At 33.1% G+C, this 16,981-nt stretch overlaps 1 long non-coding RNA gene across 1 annotated transcript; it reads left to right on the top strand.

The window, feature by feature from the left end:
• The first annotated feature begins 11,607 nt into the window (after positions 1-11,607).
• LOC130988344 (uncharacterized) lies at positions 11,608-16,159 on the top strand. The gene is made up of 3 exons (XR_009090055.1): positions 11,608-11,899; positions 12,201-15,261; positions 15,690-16,159. It is a non-coding gene; the product is annotated as an uncharacterized LOC130988344 (long non-coding RNA).
• The last annotated feature ends 822 nt before the right edge of the window (positions 16,160-16,981 follow it).

Below are 16,981 nucleotides of genomic sequence, written 5' to 3'. Positions count from 1 at the left end.
TTGAGAGTCAAAACTCTAAGCTCAACAAAAGATATCGTTTAGAGTCATAACATAAGGGTCTTAAGTCAAGAGAACGAAAGACAGATAAAGGCTAGCACAACAGCGGAAGCCAAAACACGGAGTTGAACCCTAGCCTCAGCTCTCCCCGTCAACACCAGCCATCAACCTGAAAAACATTTATAAAATATTTGGGCTAAGTACTAATGTACTTAGTGGGCTGCAACTTTTAAAACATTTCACAATTCGTAAGAGCAGTTTATCCAATCATTCATGACATAACTTAGAAGGTTTTAAAGTAAAGGAACTTCTAAGCATGTTAAAGCATTTCATTTTATTAGCGCGCTGTTGTCACACTCTGTTCTGTTACTCGCTGTGATCCCGGACCTTTTAGCCACCGACAGATCCCTCATTCCCATGACACTTGCCCTGAGGACGTAACTCAGACAAGTTGAATTGGCCTCGGGACGCTACCCAGGCAGGCCTTACATGATACATGCTCCGGAACACATCCAGCCAAGCACCCTTATAACGCCTCTGACATGAATTAGTGCCCGATGGAGATCAACCCACCGAAACAACTAACAAGTGTACACAATTCTCAAACAACGTGTTAGGTCATAAGAGAACCTCGATCGATCCATGAATTGCGAGCCTTAAACATAACAGAGCGCACAAAAACATTTATTGGATAAACAGTTTTCATTTCATGAAATATTTAGAGCTTAATAACTCAAGCATACATTTGGAAAGTAAGCCCACCTGATTATAGCTCTAGTTGTGGTGCAGTAGCTCTCGTCTAGGTATTGCTCTCGCGCTTGACCTTTATTATGAGAATTTAAATAAGATATTTGCTCGAGCAAAAATTCTCAAATAATGAGAATGCGTGAGTAACTATGCATGAATCTCTTATGCATGATTTATTATTCTAATATCATAACCCGAGAGTTTTATTAATAAACAGGCTATTGGATTCAGAAAACTAACTAAGCCTCGCTTCACGAATCGAATCATAACTATAATTAATCTGCCCATCTTAGAGTATTTTAACCCACTTGATAATAAATAGAAGTCGCCCTATTTAATCAAAAAAAGAAAGTAGCTAAATCGAACATTCGCTTGATAAGATAACCTCGTAAAAATTAATCGTAATTGGGTAGCTGCGTCTAATTAACCGGGCTAAACAAATATGAACTGAAATAATAATATAAGTCAAATAATTAAAAGGCTCAACATAATACAACCTAATAATTAATTAAGAGTGGGCTTGAATTAAATTAAATAATTACAATTCATATATATAAATCTGGAGCCCAAGTAAAATAATTAAATTTGGGTTGAATAATTAAAATACAAGGCCCAATTGAAATGAGATTATTGGACTCAAATAATTAAATGAATCAGGGCCCAAATAAAATATTAGCAGCCCAACTGAAATAATTAACTCTGGGCCCAAGTTAGATAATTAAACTTAGCCCAATTGAAAAGAAGTAAAAATAAAAATAAAACAAAGCCCAACTTTCAGCCCAAAAGAAGAAAAATAATTGAATCTGGGTCCAGAATCAAATAAAATGGTGAGGCCCAAGGAAATGGCCCAACTCTTCTTATTCACCCCCAACTCGTCTCTCTCTTTCTCTCAATCAGATACTCCCTTCGGTCCTCTCCCTCTCCCTCTCGATCCGGCCTCAGCCGAGGCGCCTGCCGCCGCCGCTCCGCGACCTGGCGAGTCGGCGCTTCGCCTCTTCTCCCTCTCTTCTCAAAGCAGACGCCCCTCTCTGATAATACATGCTCAAGGCAAATAGGGTGAGCCCTAATTCCTCCATCACCTGAATCCGCCACCACCACTTTTGAAATCCGGCGAACGGCCGTTGCCGGTGGGTGAGGCCGCCCCTCCTTCGTCTGTAAAATACATCTAAATTAAATCCGTAGATTTAATTCTCCTCACAAGCCGGAATAAATTCACGACTTAAACAAGTACAAAAATAATAACAACTAATAATATAAATAATATTTCTATTGCACTTAATAAATAACATGAGGTTGCTAAGTCAATTATAATCTGAAATAATAATTATTGACTGCTCAATAATTCTTATCGCGGTTTCTCACGTGAAATAAAATAATAACTCTGCTTCATGTATTATATAACTCAAAGTCATAAGTCGAAATCAATCATAAATCATCATTGGGTTTCATCACTGAAAGATGCAATAAAATTTATTGCATTACTGGTTTTAATAATAATAATAATAATAATAATAATAATAATAATAATAATAATAATAATAATAATAATAATAATAATAATAATAATAATAATAATAAAAGAGCGGGTTACTACAGTTGATGCTACGGTAACAGGCATAGTCAACAAGATTCTATAAGCAATTGCAACATTTGGATAACAATCTGCACTTTTCACGAATTCAAGAATTTCAATAGCCGATATTATCTTATTTGGCAAAGTTGCTTGTAATATTTTTAATTCCATAAATAAACCATCTAAGTTAACATCGGATAAATTATCATGGGTAAGAGCAGATTTCATATTAAAACAACAATTTCTTAATCTATCATTATCCAAAGATCTTAGAATTTTCGAATCAAACAAAAAACCAAATATATGTTCAAATGATTTCATTTGTTCAAATCTACTTTTAAAGAAGCAATAGGCATGTCCACAACAACTACAAAATACTCAATTCTAAATGACTCTTCGAGTGATAATGGAACCTCAACACTTTATCCCTCGTCAAATTGTCTTTTTCTAGTAATATGACATTTTGTTGGAAATATTGGTTCTATGTTCATACTAGATGCAAGACCTTTGGCAATAGTCAAACTTGTATCAAAACCATCATTCCTATACTTCTCAAAAAATAAAATTAAACATTCTAATTGTTTCATAACATAGTCAATGCACATTGATTTTGATTGTAACTTCTTACTCACCAAATTTATAGCAAATAAAATATCATGCCAAATGATCATACCAAGTAAAAATTCAAAATTTTCAATCGACGTAGCTAAGCTTTCTGCTTCACTTTTTGACTTTGCATCATCACAAACATCACATAATTTTAATAAAGCATCTCTCAATTCAACAAACTAAAACCTAATAGCTTGAACACTTTTAATACGACTTTCCCAATGTGTATTTGACAAAGATTTAACAGTTAGTCATTTGACATTATCAATTAAAACTTTTCACCTTTTGGTAGAACTTGAAAATAATGTATATATGCGTTGTACTACTCCAAAAAAAGAAATTGCCAAGAATATGTCATATCACTAAGAGTTAAATTAAGACTATGACAAGCACATGGCATGTATAATTCTCTCGGATTAATTTCAAGCAATCTTTTTTGAACTCCTTGATGCTTTCCTTTCATATTAGAACCATTATCATAACCTTGACCTCTAACATCTTCAATATTAAGATCTAGTGATTTTAGCACATTTTGTAATTCATTAAAAAGTTCTAAACCCGATGTATCTTCCACTTTTAAAAATTCTAAAAAATATTCTTCTATTATAACGTTGTTATAAGACATATCAACACGTCGTATTATCAAAGTCATTTGTTCTTGGTGACTTATATCTGGTGTACAATCAAGAATTACTGAAAAATATTTTGCTTCCTTGATTTTTCTAATGATATTACTTCTAACTTTATCAGCCAAGAGAGAAATTAAATCATTTTGAATTTTATGACCAAGATAATGATAATGAATGTCATTATTTTGTATGTGTCTAATATGATCTTGCATTACTACATCGAATTCACCAATCATTTCAATCAATCCTAAAAAATTACCATTATTATCTTGATAAAGTTTCTCATTAGATCCACGAAAAGCCAAACAATGTTTAGAAATACATTTTATAGCTGCTATTATTCTAGTTAAAACTTGTCTCCAATGATCATTTTCTTTAGAGATTTCTTGTTGTAAGTCCTTGTCAATTGTTTGATTTCTATCTAACCTCATTTTCAATTCATTCCAAGTGTTCATATTAGTAATATGCTCTATAAAGTTCTCGTGCTCTTGAAGTCGTTCACTAAGATGTTTCCAATCTCTATATCCATCATTTGCTAGAAAATTTGTATTATTTTTATTTTTAAATAATTTACAACAAAAGCAAAAAACTTTATCCACATGTTTACTATATACTAACCATTTTCAATCTGTCACTTTACCATTGCATAACTTTCTAGTGTAATGAGCATAAGAAAAATGCCTAGAAATATTATCTAGAGAAAATACAAGATTCATTTCTCGTATAGGCCCTTTTTCAACTAAGATATCTCGTGCAATATTATCGACGTTATCCCAATTTCTCGGATCATATATATCAACGGGAGAAATAAATTGTTTATCAATATCCCTAAGTTCGCCATTTGACATGTTAAGAGTATTTTCACATTCACTCAAGTTATCTCTTTTATCAATAACATCTTGAATTTCAGCAGACACATCAACACTAGTCACATTTGAATTTTCAACTTTTTCATTAGAACTTGTATTTTTAACAAAAAATTTATTAACATCACGTTTTTGTGATTTAGTGAGTTCTTCTAGCCTTTTTCTTTTTTTCCTTTTCTCACTTCCAGAAGGGTGTTTTTAGACATCATGTTTAATGCTTAAACTATATAGAAAATAGTTATACAAACCAAAAAAAATTATACGATTGCAATCAAACAATCAATTTATTAATAAAGGAGCAATAGCACCTAACCTGGATTAGGATGAAATTGAAAATTGAGATGTATAATGTATTATGTATACCCTTGTAATCAAAATTGAACAGAGTATATATGCAAGTAACAAAAACAAAACACATACACATTAGAGAAGTTTAAAATACTAAAAAATATTAAAATTGAAAACATCAAATCTAATGGCAAATAAACCAATACATAAATTTACGAACCTGAAAAAAAAATCAATAATCTGCTTCCAAATTTTAAATTGATCATTTTCGTACTTTCCTTGCTCTTTGGACGGTTCAATAGATTCAGATTAAATAACAAGAAGTAATCAAGTGATTCAAGTAAATACTGTAAATAAGTAGAAATATGTGCTTTGCATAAACGAATTATCAGTCTATTTATATTGATGATTTAACGGTAAAGAAGCTAAAGAGCTTTTACAATTTTTGGGAAATATAAGGATATCTTCATATTAGCGTTAACTTAGCGAAATTTCAACTGAAATAAAGGAAATTGAAGAAAGGAAGCGGTGATCCATATATTTTCATATTTTCTAGTGATACGGATGGATCTCTTTTTAGAAATTGAAATAATTGATCAATACAATAAAATAATATATTTTAGGCCCCACAAGTATTGATGGAATAAATTAGGCCCTCTTAACCTCAACATTTGGCTTCTTGCATATGCACTTTCTTAAGAAGATCAGTAATGTACCCTGCTTGACTGAGATGTAAACCATGAGTAGTTTTGTTGATCTCAATACCCAAATAATGGTGTACTTCACCAAGGTCATTAAGAGAGAAATGAGTGTCAAGCTGAGAAATAACCTATTGAATATCAACATGATTGGAACCAGTAACTAACATGTCATCAACATAAAGAGGTATCAGCCTGTGACTGAGAGAAACCAAGAGTTAGAATAACATATCTTATAGTGAGAAACCAAGATCTAGATTCCTGCTTTAAGCCATAGATGACCTTCTTTAACTTACAAACAAACAACTGGAGCAGACCCTGTGGAAGGAGGCCTGGAGGAGGTTTCATGTAAATCTCTTCTTGAAGATCACCATTAAGGAAAGCATTATCATCCATGTGAGTGATAGGCCAACCAAATTTAACAGCTAAAGAAATAATGAGTCTAATAGTAGCTGGTTTGACAACAGGGCTGAAAGTTTCAATGAAGTCAAAACCAAGCTCTTGTGAGAAACCCTGAGCAACAAGCCTAGATTTGTAGCTAAAAAAAGACCTATCAGCATTCCTTTTAATCTTGAAAACCCATAGCATGCTTACCAGGTGGTAAAGGACAAAAAACCCAAGTACCTTTCTTGATCAAAGAAAATATCTCCAATTTCATAGCCTACATCCAGGCTTTGACTTCCATTGCTTCAGCATAGGTTTTAGGTTCAACACATAAGTAATCACATGTGGTGTCAGTGATATAGGCTCTAGGTTTGGGTTTAAAAATGTCAGCTTTAGATCTAGTGACCATGGGATGAGTGAGGATAGGAGGGGCCGGGGATGGGGAGGAAGAAGAAGAAGAAGAAGCGCGCATGAGTGTATATAATACTTAAAAATCATAAAATATTAATTAAAATTAATTTATAATATTGGTGAATCATGAATGAACGGGTAGAGATTTAATCGGTGAATTATAATTAGATTGTGAATTTTACCTAGTGTTTGAACGTAAAAATCGAGAGTAAGGAATGGAATAGCTTAGAACGAAAAGAGATTGTTGTAGTATTGAAGTAGAAAGCGTGTGTTTACAGGATACGGGTGCATGGGTATTTATAGATTACACGCTAGGGGTAAAATAGTAACTTCATCTCTAAAAATATGCTCCCCGCATGGTCGAGGGCATAGTAGTAAATTTGCCCATAGGCGGGCGATTCCTCTGCTCTGGCACGTGGGCAAATCACCCTTCTGTTCTTTAGTGACTCCTCTGGCGAGAGCCATTCCTCTGGCGGTGGTCATTCCTCTGGCGAGATCCGTTCCTCTGGTGAGGGTCATTCCTCTGGCGAGATCCGTTCCTCTGGTGAGGTCCGTTCCTCTTACTCTAGTGATTCCCTTGTCCGCGTCCATTTCTCTGCTCCACATATATTACTCCTCATCAAATATATATATATATATATATATATATATATATATAGGGTTAAGTTAAACAAAGAATAACTCTATGTATAGAGAATAAAGAAGAGATCTAAGCCATTAAAACCGCTAGATCTATTGGCTGATATTTAATGAAAATACCTGCATTTTTTACAATTAAAAAATACAAAAAACTGATTTAAATTAAAAAAGGGCTAGATTGTAAAATGAACAAGATAAAATAAACGGAAGGTCCGATAATTACTCCACATTTACTTTCACCTATCGTCTTCCACACACCTCATACCAAACCCAAGATTTCTAGGGTTTGTTTGTGGAATTAGCTTCTCCTTGGCCTGTTCGACAATTTCGAGTTTGGATTGCTGCTTCAAGATACGATTTTTGCAAAAATTGAACAGCTGAGTAAATGTGTTTATTGCTTTGGTTCGATTTTTTTTTTTGTGTGTTCTTTAGTTTTGATTCAGATTCTGTAAACGAATTTATATTTACGATTTTGTTCGAAATTTCCATGGGTGTTTTGATTTAAAATGGAACAAGATGTATTACATGTTTCTTGGTATAGGGTTTTTGATTTTGTTCGAATTGTTTTGGGGATTTTCGTCCTGCCAAATATTGTTTGCTATAGGAAATTCAATTTTGTTTCAAGTTCATTTCGACTTTTGTTTCATTGAGCGTTCATTGTTTTGTTGGGCGACGATGCATATCATATTCGAGAATTAAAATTTTTCTTGTGGTTAATCCCAGTTCAGCGGTTATTCTTTTTGCCGACATTTCTATTCGCACTTTCTTGGTCTTTCGAACGTCGCATTTGTTCAAACAATGAAGCAAGATTCAAATCCAGATGAAACTTTAGAATCGGTAAGAACTTTCGTTCGTTTCGTTCATTTTGGGTTTTGAAACTTTTAGTCTCATCTGTTGTTGATGTGCTGATTGTGGGAGCAACAACGTTAATCATAGAAGTAGGGCTGTGCGCAAATGGAGTTTCATTTCATATGTGTTGTTGTGTTCTTTAAGCTAGTTAGTCTGTTCAAATATTTGTAAGGTCTGTTCGAAATGTACTAATGATATTATGTTACACATTTACAGATTAGTGCGGCGCCGGCTGGGAAGGAGGCGTCGGCCGCTGTTCTTTGTTTTCACCGGAGAAGGAAGTGCGTGTGAAACTCAGGCATGACCCAGATCTTCAGACCCAGATCTTCAGAGCAGACAACATCAACTCAGCAGAAACAAAATTGTGTTTTGTTCATTTAGAATTGGGTTCTGTTCATTTATTAGAATTGTGTTCAGTAAATCTAAATAAGGTTTTCGTTTCTGCTATGAAATCTGATTTTTTTTCGTTTTCTTAACATAAACATTTTGAACATGCTTTAAACAATTACGAACACCTAAATAAACTATTTGAACAGGCATAAAAAAATATTTCGAACAGACGTAAAATAATTTACGAACAGGCGTAAATTATTTCGAATACAGATACAGAAATATTTAACATAGAACATTTTGAACAAGGGTAATAAAATTACGAACATATAAATAAAAATTTTGAATTTTACTTGCTGACATAAAAATTTAACCACGTAATTATTGTAAAATAATTGAAAAGAAAATAAATTATTGAATTCACCAGCAAAACAAACTAAAATTAGGAGAAAAAATCGTAAAAAAAAATAAAAAAATAAAAAAGGCAAGAATAGCGTGAATGATTAGATTTAGGATCGAAGCATATCTTTTAATGTAATTAAAGTGATATGGTGTATCTTTCCATATAAATTTTCGGTTATAAATAAATTGTAGTTTACAAAAATAACCTTTCCCTATAAAATAAATACATAAATCAGCCTTAATTATAACCATTAGATTAGATTTGATCAAGGATCAGGATTAATTCTCTATTCTCTAAATACTTATCATTCTCTGTTTAACCTTTCTCTCTATATATATATATATATATAGGGAGAGGTTCAAATAAGAACCACTAATAAAATAAGAACGGAGAACTATTTTAAGCCATTCGATCATCAAGATCTACGGTGGATGCATCATCTTGGTGGATGGATGTAGGTGCTGGGTTCGAATCCTGAAGGGAGCAAAAAAATTATTTTTTTCGGATGCATTAAATTTAATAGCGGATGCATTAATTTGTATAGCAGATGCAGTAATTTTATTAGTTCTTATGTTCTCACGATAATTGTGGTTCTCACTATAACCGCACCCTATATATATATATATATATATATATATATATATATATATATATATATGTGTGTGTGTGTGTGTGTGTGTGTGTGTGTGTGTCACCCAATTTTAACCGAACCTGGTCAACATTTTTAATCAACTGTATTTTTAATTATACGATTTTATAATTAATTTGCTCCTATAATAGTACTATATTTTTTGAAATTATGACATTTTGAAGTTTACTTATATTTGTCCTTTTTATACAATATTAGTTTTAAAAAATATCATTGAAATGATTGATAAGTTTTTTCAAAATTGACATACGTTATTCTTTGTTATGAGAATGAGTAGTAAAATCATTATTTACATATCAAATTTAAATGTATCATTCTGATATAAAAATTGTTTCGTTTATATAGTAATTATCTGTCGAATATCAACGAATTATATACTAGTAATATGTATATACATAATGCCTCTTAAATTTAAATCGCATGATTGATTTTTTTTTTAATTATTTTTTTATGAATTATGGAGTATTATTTATTGACTATTTGCCTCTACTAGATATTTTTTGAAGTGGCAAGATTTATTAAATATATTTCATTTATACACTATAAATTTAGTAAACAAATTATCCTTTAAAAATCTTTAAAACATCAACAAATATGGGCGTCATACTTTTCGTGTTATGTTATAAGCCAAAATAGTTTTATTTGGTCTATTATTTTAATTTTAATTTTAATTGAATTATCTTTATTTTGGTTAATGTATATCTCTTTTGTTAAAATAACACTAATTAAAAAAAATAAATGAATTAAACGTATATATGTATGTAAAATAATTTAAATAGCTATATGGATTTGGCAAATGAAATTGGATAAAAGAAGTGAAAAAAAAAACCGAAAAAAATGAAGACGCACAAGGAGTGGGAGTGGGAGTGACGAGTGAGGGACTAAGTCACAGAACATTTTGAAAACAATTTGCAATCTCTTCCTTAATTATCACTAAGGTTAATTTAGTAAATGCTAATTACATTAAATCTATCTATATAATATATAAAAAAGTAGTTTAACGAGATCATATTTACCGTCATTTTTCTAACAGAATCTTTTCCTAATATTTAACGGAAGTTTGACAGTTTATTTAAAATTTCTGTTTCTTTTTTCAACTTCATTATCCTATTTTTTCGCTCACATGGAGAATACAACTTTTATCCTTTTCTTTCCATCACGTCCTAATTTTTATTATTCTCTCTATTATCCGTGGCTAACAAACAAGCCCACGATCCTCCACCAGATCTTCCAACATTTTTTTTTTCATTTAAGAATGAGTTTTTTTTTTTTTTTTTTTTTTTTTTTTACTTCTAGGTTAATTTCTAAAACATTGTAAAATGGGAAAAAAAAATAGAAACGTTTGCCATGCTCTCTAAAATTCATAGAATGAGAATAGAGAAAAGAAATCAATTCACACTCGGAAATATCGTGAACATAAAAGAAATCTCCTCGATAACAATAATATATATATATATATATATAGGGAGAGGTTCAAATAAGAACCACTAATAAAATAAGAACGGAGAACCATTTTAAGCCATTCGATCATCAAGATCTACGGTGGATGCATCATCTTGGTGGATGGATGCAGGTGCTGGGTACGAATCCTGAAGGGAGCAAAAAAATTATTTTTTTCGGATGCATTAAATTTAATAGCGGATGCATTAATTTGTATAGCAGATGCAGTAATTTTATTGGTTCTTATGTTCTCACGATAATTGTGGTTCTTACTATAACCGCACCCTATATATATATATATAGGGAGAGGTTCAAACAAGAACCACTAATAAAATAAGAACGGAGAACCATTTTAAGCCATTCGATCATCAAGATCTACGGTGGATGCATCATCTTGGTGGATGGATGCAGGTGCTGGGTTCGAATCCTGAAGGGAGCAAAAAAATTATTTTTTTCGGATGCATTAAATTTAATAGCGGATGCATTAATTTGTATAGCAGATGAAGTAATTTTATTGGTTCTTATGTTCTCACGATAATTGTGGTTCTCACTATAACCGCACCCTATATATATATATATATATATATATATATATATATATATATATATATGAAATAATGAAAAAAGATTTTTTGATTGTTTTTATATTCAACTAAGTTGTAGGAAATTATATTGATTCATTTTAGAACTCTTCAATACAATAAAGAAACAAAATATTTGAATTAATTAACATTTAATTAATAATTTTCAATTGCTCAATATACTATAATTATGATTGCACTTTATATAAAGTTGAAAATTTACCTTTTTAAATTTTGGATTTTTATTCAGTGATTGATGTGGATTATTTTATTTTATTTTTAGAATATATTTGCATTTGTTTGTATTTTAATTTTGTTTAATATTTTTATTTATTTATTTATTTATTTAAAAATGTCGTTTAATTTCGATGTTCGTTGTGGATCGCACGAGTGGGTGTACTAGTTATAATAATTTATAAGTTTTTTACCTGCATTGTAATTTGACATAATTGCCCCCCCCCCCCCCCCCCCCCCCCCGCGATTATGTATATACATATTATGTTAATTTATCACTGCTCTTCGAAAATAAAACATTGAGTAAAAGTTGTGCTTATACCAATTAAATTCTGATAAAGACATACGTCGTCGTTTGCTTTGTGAATTTGAAAAACTAAAAACCCTTGGTTTCAGAATCTTCCCCTTCAGGAATTCTAGATGAAGTTTTAACTTCCCCAATTTTCCGTCAAAAACTTCTCGGAATCGTTGGTCACAAAAACAAGTTGAACTTCCTGTGAAGAACTTCTACTCAAGAGCTCTGTCAGCATTTGTTTCTTTATCCCCAACCTCAAGAGATCAGAGTATTACAGGTTCTCTTCACTCAAGTTTTTTGTTACTTTGGATTTGTTTCTTTTTTTCGCAAATTATTAATGGATAGTGTATCAAACAAGTTTATACACAAAAGGTCTTGGAGATAGAGATAGTTTGATTGACTCTCTTTGGGATCTAAGAAATATTTATTGATTGAACTTTTACGAATGAAATTTTAACACCTAATCTCTCTAGCGAACTTTTAACCCCTTTGAATTTTGTAATCTCCGTAGCATTGATTTTGCCATTTTTTCCAATTGTGAATTGTTACTGTTCTAACCATTATTCATTCTTTTGCAGAATGAACATGTTCCAATTCCTCGTGCTCAGTTCTATCGTTCCAATTATGGCTGCAGTCCTACGTCGAAACGTTACAAACCCAGACCTCATCGAGGATTGCCTTGTGGCGGTGAGCGTCATATTGGTTTGGATAGGGACGCTGTGGAGTGTTCTCCATAGGGCGAGTGGGTGTGTGAGTTGTCTGATCGGGGGAATTTCTTCTATTGTGGGACTATCCGTCGGGATTTTCCAACTGCAGATGGTGGTACGAGAGGGGAATGATAAGGATACGCTTGTGTCTGAATTTATTTCTCTTATCATTGGTGCTGTAATTGGTTTGTATTACCACGGACGACTGGAAGTACTCGTTCGTCCCTCCACCTGGGTTTTCATCACCATATACCTCCTATTCGTGCGGTGTTGCAGGAGTTGAGAGTGCTACCGTGATATTAATAGAATTAGAAAATAGGATTCTATTGTAAACGTAGAGACATATGACTATTGACTCTAAATTTTGACTCGGATATGATTGTTTGTTTTGACACAATTGCAAATTTTTCATATGAATCCTTTATGAGCATGAGTTTGTTTTTTCATTGCAATTACTAATTTTTTAGTGCTTAACCAATGGAAGGTCTTGTGGTAGAAAAATGTAAATGGTCACTATTGGGACTGATTGATGCAGAAAATAAGAGAGCCTGCTGTCAATCTAATCTGGCTGGTGATTCCAACCAAATAGAGGAGATTGTTGTAGATTATGACTACCTTGTGGTTTCCATTCAAAGAGATTTGTCTTACTATAGAAATTGGGACCCTTTCTGCATACTGTAATCAATTTGGACTGCACATCACATCAGTAGCTTCTCCCAACATTAGTAAAAGCGATTGTGATTCCATTAACCATGGATCGGAGTAGAAACACGATCACAATTTTTTGGTGCATGAACGAACTTCATGAAATACAGATATTTCATCCTTTGAAGCTGTTATCCCTTTTCTTGTTATTGTTAACTTGGATTTGGAACTGTATGTTCTGCAGGAAATAGAAGATGCTCAGAAGATCGTATTGTTGATTGTTTTGAGAGGGCAAGTTTGCCTAGTCTAAGTGATGAAGAAAAAATAAAAAAATCTTCATTTTTTCGTTGTTGGTGGAGGTCCAACTGGTGTGGAGTTTGCAGCAGAGCTTCATGAATATGTTAATGAAGATCTAGTCAAATTATATCCCAAGGTTAAAGATTCCGTTAAAGTAACACTTGTTGAAGCTACAGACCATATTCTGAACATATTTTTGAAGTAGAATTCTTGTAAATATGGTACTCTGCTTCAATATTTTGATTAGTATAGTGATCTGCATAACATTTTAAGTAGATGCCTTTAGCCACCCAAATATGCGTGTATTGGCCTACTGTAGGATACATCTGGGAAAATTTTCAAGTTAAAACTCTAATTTCATTCTCTACCAAAGGTAGTTGAAAAGTACTATATTCCTTTCAACTTGTAGTTAATTGATATAGGTATCACTATCTTGGAACTTCATTGTTCGAGATATCCATGATGCCCTAATACATGAGTTCATTGCCCTGATGAAATGCATATCTTGTACGGGCTCATAAATAGACTATGCAGTATTATTTATGGATAGAAACAGTTTTTTGTTCATTAACAAGCTTGCCTGTACCAGTAGAACTTTTACCAGTACCCAGGCAGAGTTGGTTAACAGAGCAGGTCTTGTTGAGGTTCGTTGACTCTCTTTTTTCGTGCCACCCACACTTAGCTTGCTTTCGTATGTAATATCTGGGTTTCTCGTAAGCATAGATATATACTTGTGGAGGAGATGAATCATTGGCTCAAGATGAAAAATTCAGAGAGATGAAATTGTTTTAAAAACTGGGGCAATGGTTGTGAAGGTAACATAAAGAAATTTCCCCTAAACAAGTTAAGAATGGCGGTGAAATATGTATGGCATGATTGTGTGGTCAACTGGAATTGGAACTCGCCCTCTTATAAATGGAGTTGGTGAAGCAAGTTGGTCAGGTAGAAACACAGAGGCCTATGAAGCTTTATTTAGGCTTTGTCTATTATTGTATTTGCTGATTTTTTTTCATGGTTTATTACTCCAAAGGTAGAAGTTTAAGACTTGGTCTTTTTTGTAATAGACGTGTACTAGCAACTGATGAGTGGCTACGAGTAACATTAATGCACTAGGAGACTGTGCGACAATCAATCAGTGCAAAGTCATGGCATGATTTCTTAACTAAGAATCTTACTTCTCATTCTTAATGGGAACCTTGATTTGTTAGTTTGTCATAAAATCCTTCCTTTTTTTACACTGGGTAGTAGGAAGGTGATTTTTGGCTTCTAGTGTGCTACTGGACTAGTAAAAAGGAATCGCCATCAATATGAAGATATACCGGACTATTGTATGCTTAAAAATTCCTTTCCTAGATAGTTTTGCTGCTGAAAGAGCAACTTACAGCAAATTTATGGTATATGTTGCTTCAGATCTCATAATCTGATTTTGAGCTCAGGTCTGCATTGTTATACTAAAAGTACCATACACTTGCACACGCAGAAACAAAATTGAGTTTAAGTTTGTGGATGTTTGTCTAAAGAAACAAGCTGCACTAACTATTTGAAACTCTTTCTCTGAATGATGTTTTGCAGGCTGTGATATTCATATTTAGCAATCAGTTTTAGATACCATTCTGTTTCAGATTAATTCCTGATGAAAGTTAAACCCCATTCCTTATCACGTGAGGAAGATATTTGGGCTATATTTCAAAAAGCAGATAACGACAACCCCAAGACACGGTGAATGTTGAAGAGTTGAAGGCAGCTCTCGATTCTCAGATGAAGAATCTTCCAGCAACTGCCCAGGTTGTCTATATGATGATACATCCTGGTGGATTTGATCTCTCCTTGTATGATGGCATTCTGACACCCAATTCATGGCATTACAGGTTACAGCACAGCAATGTTCATATCTTGCTGACTGTTTCAAGTTTCAACTAAATGGAATTCTACAAGGAAAATCTCTTTTGCAGTTCAGGGGTGAAGGACGTCATAGGTTTTGTCCTTTCAGGTCTGAGCTATGTACTCTTTTGCTTTACTTTCTCCCTTCTCCCTAGATATCAATTATAACCGAAAAATCAGATATTTGATAGCTCCTTCATTTGCCTTAAATTAAGTTAATCCTACACAAAAATTGAAACTGTTGAGCAGCAACAGCAATTAAATCGGAGCTTAGGGGCAGAAGATATATGCCATTCTAATGTACCTTATATAACCATGGTGTATAGGTACAAGAATCTTGGACAATTTGCATTGGGTTTCAATTGGTCACACCACTCAGTGACTTTGGTATTTTATATATGCAAGGTGCATTTGGTTTGTTGATTTGTTCTGTAACATCAAGATCAACTCGCAAATGAGCCAAAAACTGCTAGACTTGTGTAGCTGCACCCTCATCTTTCTACGTGATTGATTGGTTTGTGTTTTTGTGTGTTTCAGCAAGCTAGTAAGTTGGCGTACAAGAACGCTGGTGATATCAGACTGGCGGAGGCGTTTCATCTTTGGCAGCGACTCTAGTGGCATCTAACGAGTCAGAATGATCAAACTCTTGTCCCAATAGTGGTGCTCCTTTTCTATATTTGGTTAATCATGCATACATCTCCAGTCATCTCTATCATTTAGGCGGATGTCAGACGAATACTTTTGCCGCTGAAAACTAGGTTACACTTATCCCTTAATGCCAAATTTTGCAGCTAGATATGAGATACAATAGCTTCTTTGTTTGAGAAATAATGATTTTATTCCGTCCATATATACATATACGTAGGTACATGAATTTCTGGTGTTTTATGCAAACATTTGAACAATGTTTGTCTGTTGGTATATTGTTTTAATGTTGTGTAAGCATGAGCCAGAATCATGTTGTTAAAATGCTCGTGGTTTTCTCGAGTTAAGTTAAGAGATTGAATTTGGTGTCTTCGCCTATAGTAAATAATACTGCATATATGTACGTAGTGTTTCACTTTTTGTGTTTGGATATTAGATGCTACATGCAGGTGTACCAAATCTAGTGGCCCTTTCTACTTGTTTTGACCATACATCTTTATGTCCAAGTATATAGCATGAAATTTAATCATTCTGTTGTGTGTGTGTGTTTGCCATAATTTTTCTGTGTTTTGCAGCCACCCAAACTCATTATTGATGTGTAATTTGTATTTTCTTGGTTTCTTCAGTTGCCAAAATCTTCATTTTCTTTGCCAACTAAAGATGAGGGACTTAGATCTTGGACTATGAAAGCACAGGTTTGGAACTCTTATTAATCTGGATTTAACAGTGAACTTCTGCCATCCTTTTCTATTATTTGGGTTTTTAATTATTTGACATTTTTGGTCGTGTTGTGGTTGTGCTCTACTTTCTGATCCTGCAAATCCTTTGTTTACCTTGTGAAACACTTATAAGGAGTTGTTTCTTGACAAAAATAGCTAAATTACCTAGATATTTATGTTGCCAAAATTTTACTATAAGAAAATATCGTCTCCAAAAACTTCTGATTTGGGCCAGCCCAAAACATTTGAGCCCATTCTTACTCTTCATGTGGCTTCGGAGCCCATTCAAGTGAATATAACTATAAAAAATGTCTATGCAAAGTTGAAAGAATTGGAGAATTACTCAAGTCATGATGATTGATTTTTCTGGAAAAAGATATTTATCATAAATCAAAACAAAAGATATATCACCAGTTACAATATCTCTCAAACATCTATGTATCAGTCCAACATCGAAGCTCGTAT

The sequence above is a fragment of the Salvia miltiorrhiza genome, chromosome 6 (assembly GCF_028751815.1).
Source record: "Salvia miltiorrhiza cultivar Shanhuang (shh) chromosome 6, IMPLAD_Smil_shh, whole genome shotgun sequence".
Lineage (NCBI taxonomy): Eukaryota > Viridiplantae > Streptophyta > Magnoliopsida > Lamiales > Lamiaceae > Salvia > Salvia miltiorrhiza.
Note: the sequence above shows the minus strand (reverse complement) of the source record. Positions and strands in the feature narration are given on the sequence as shown.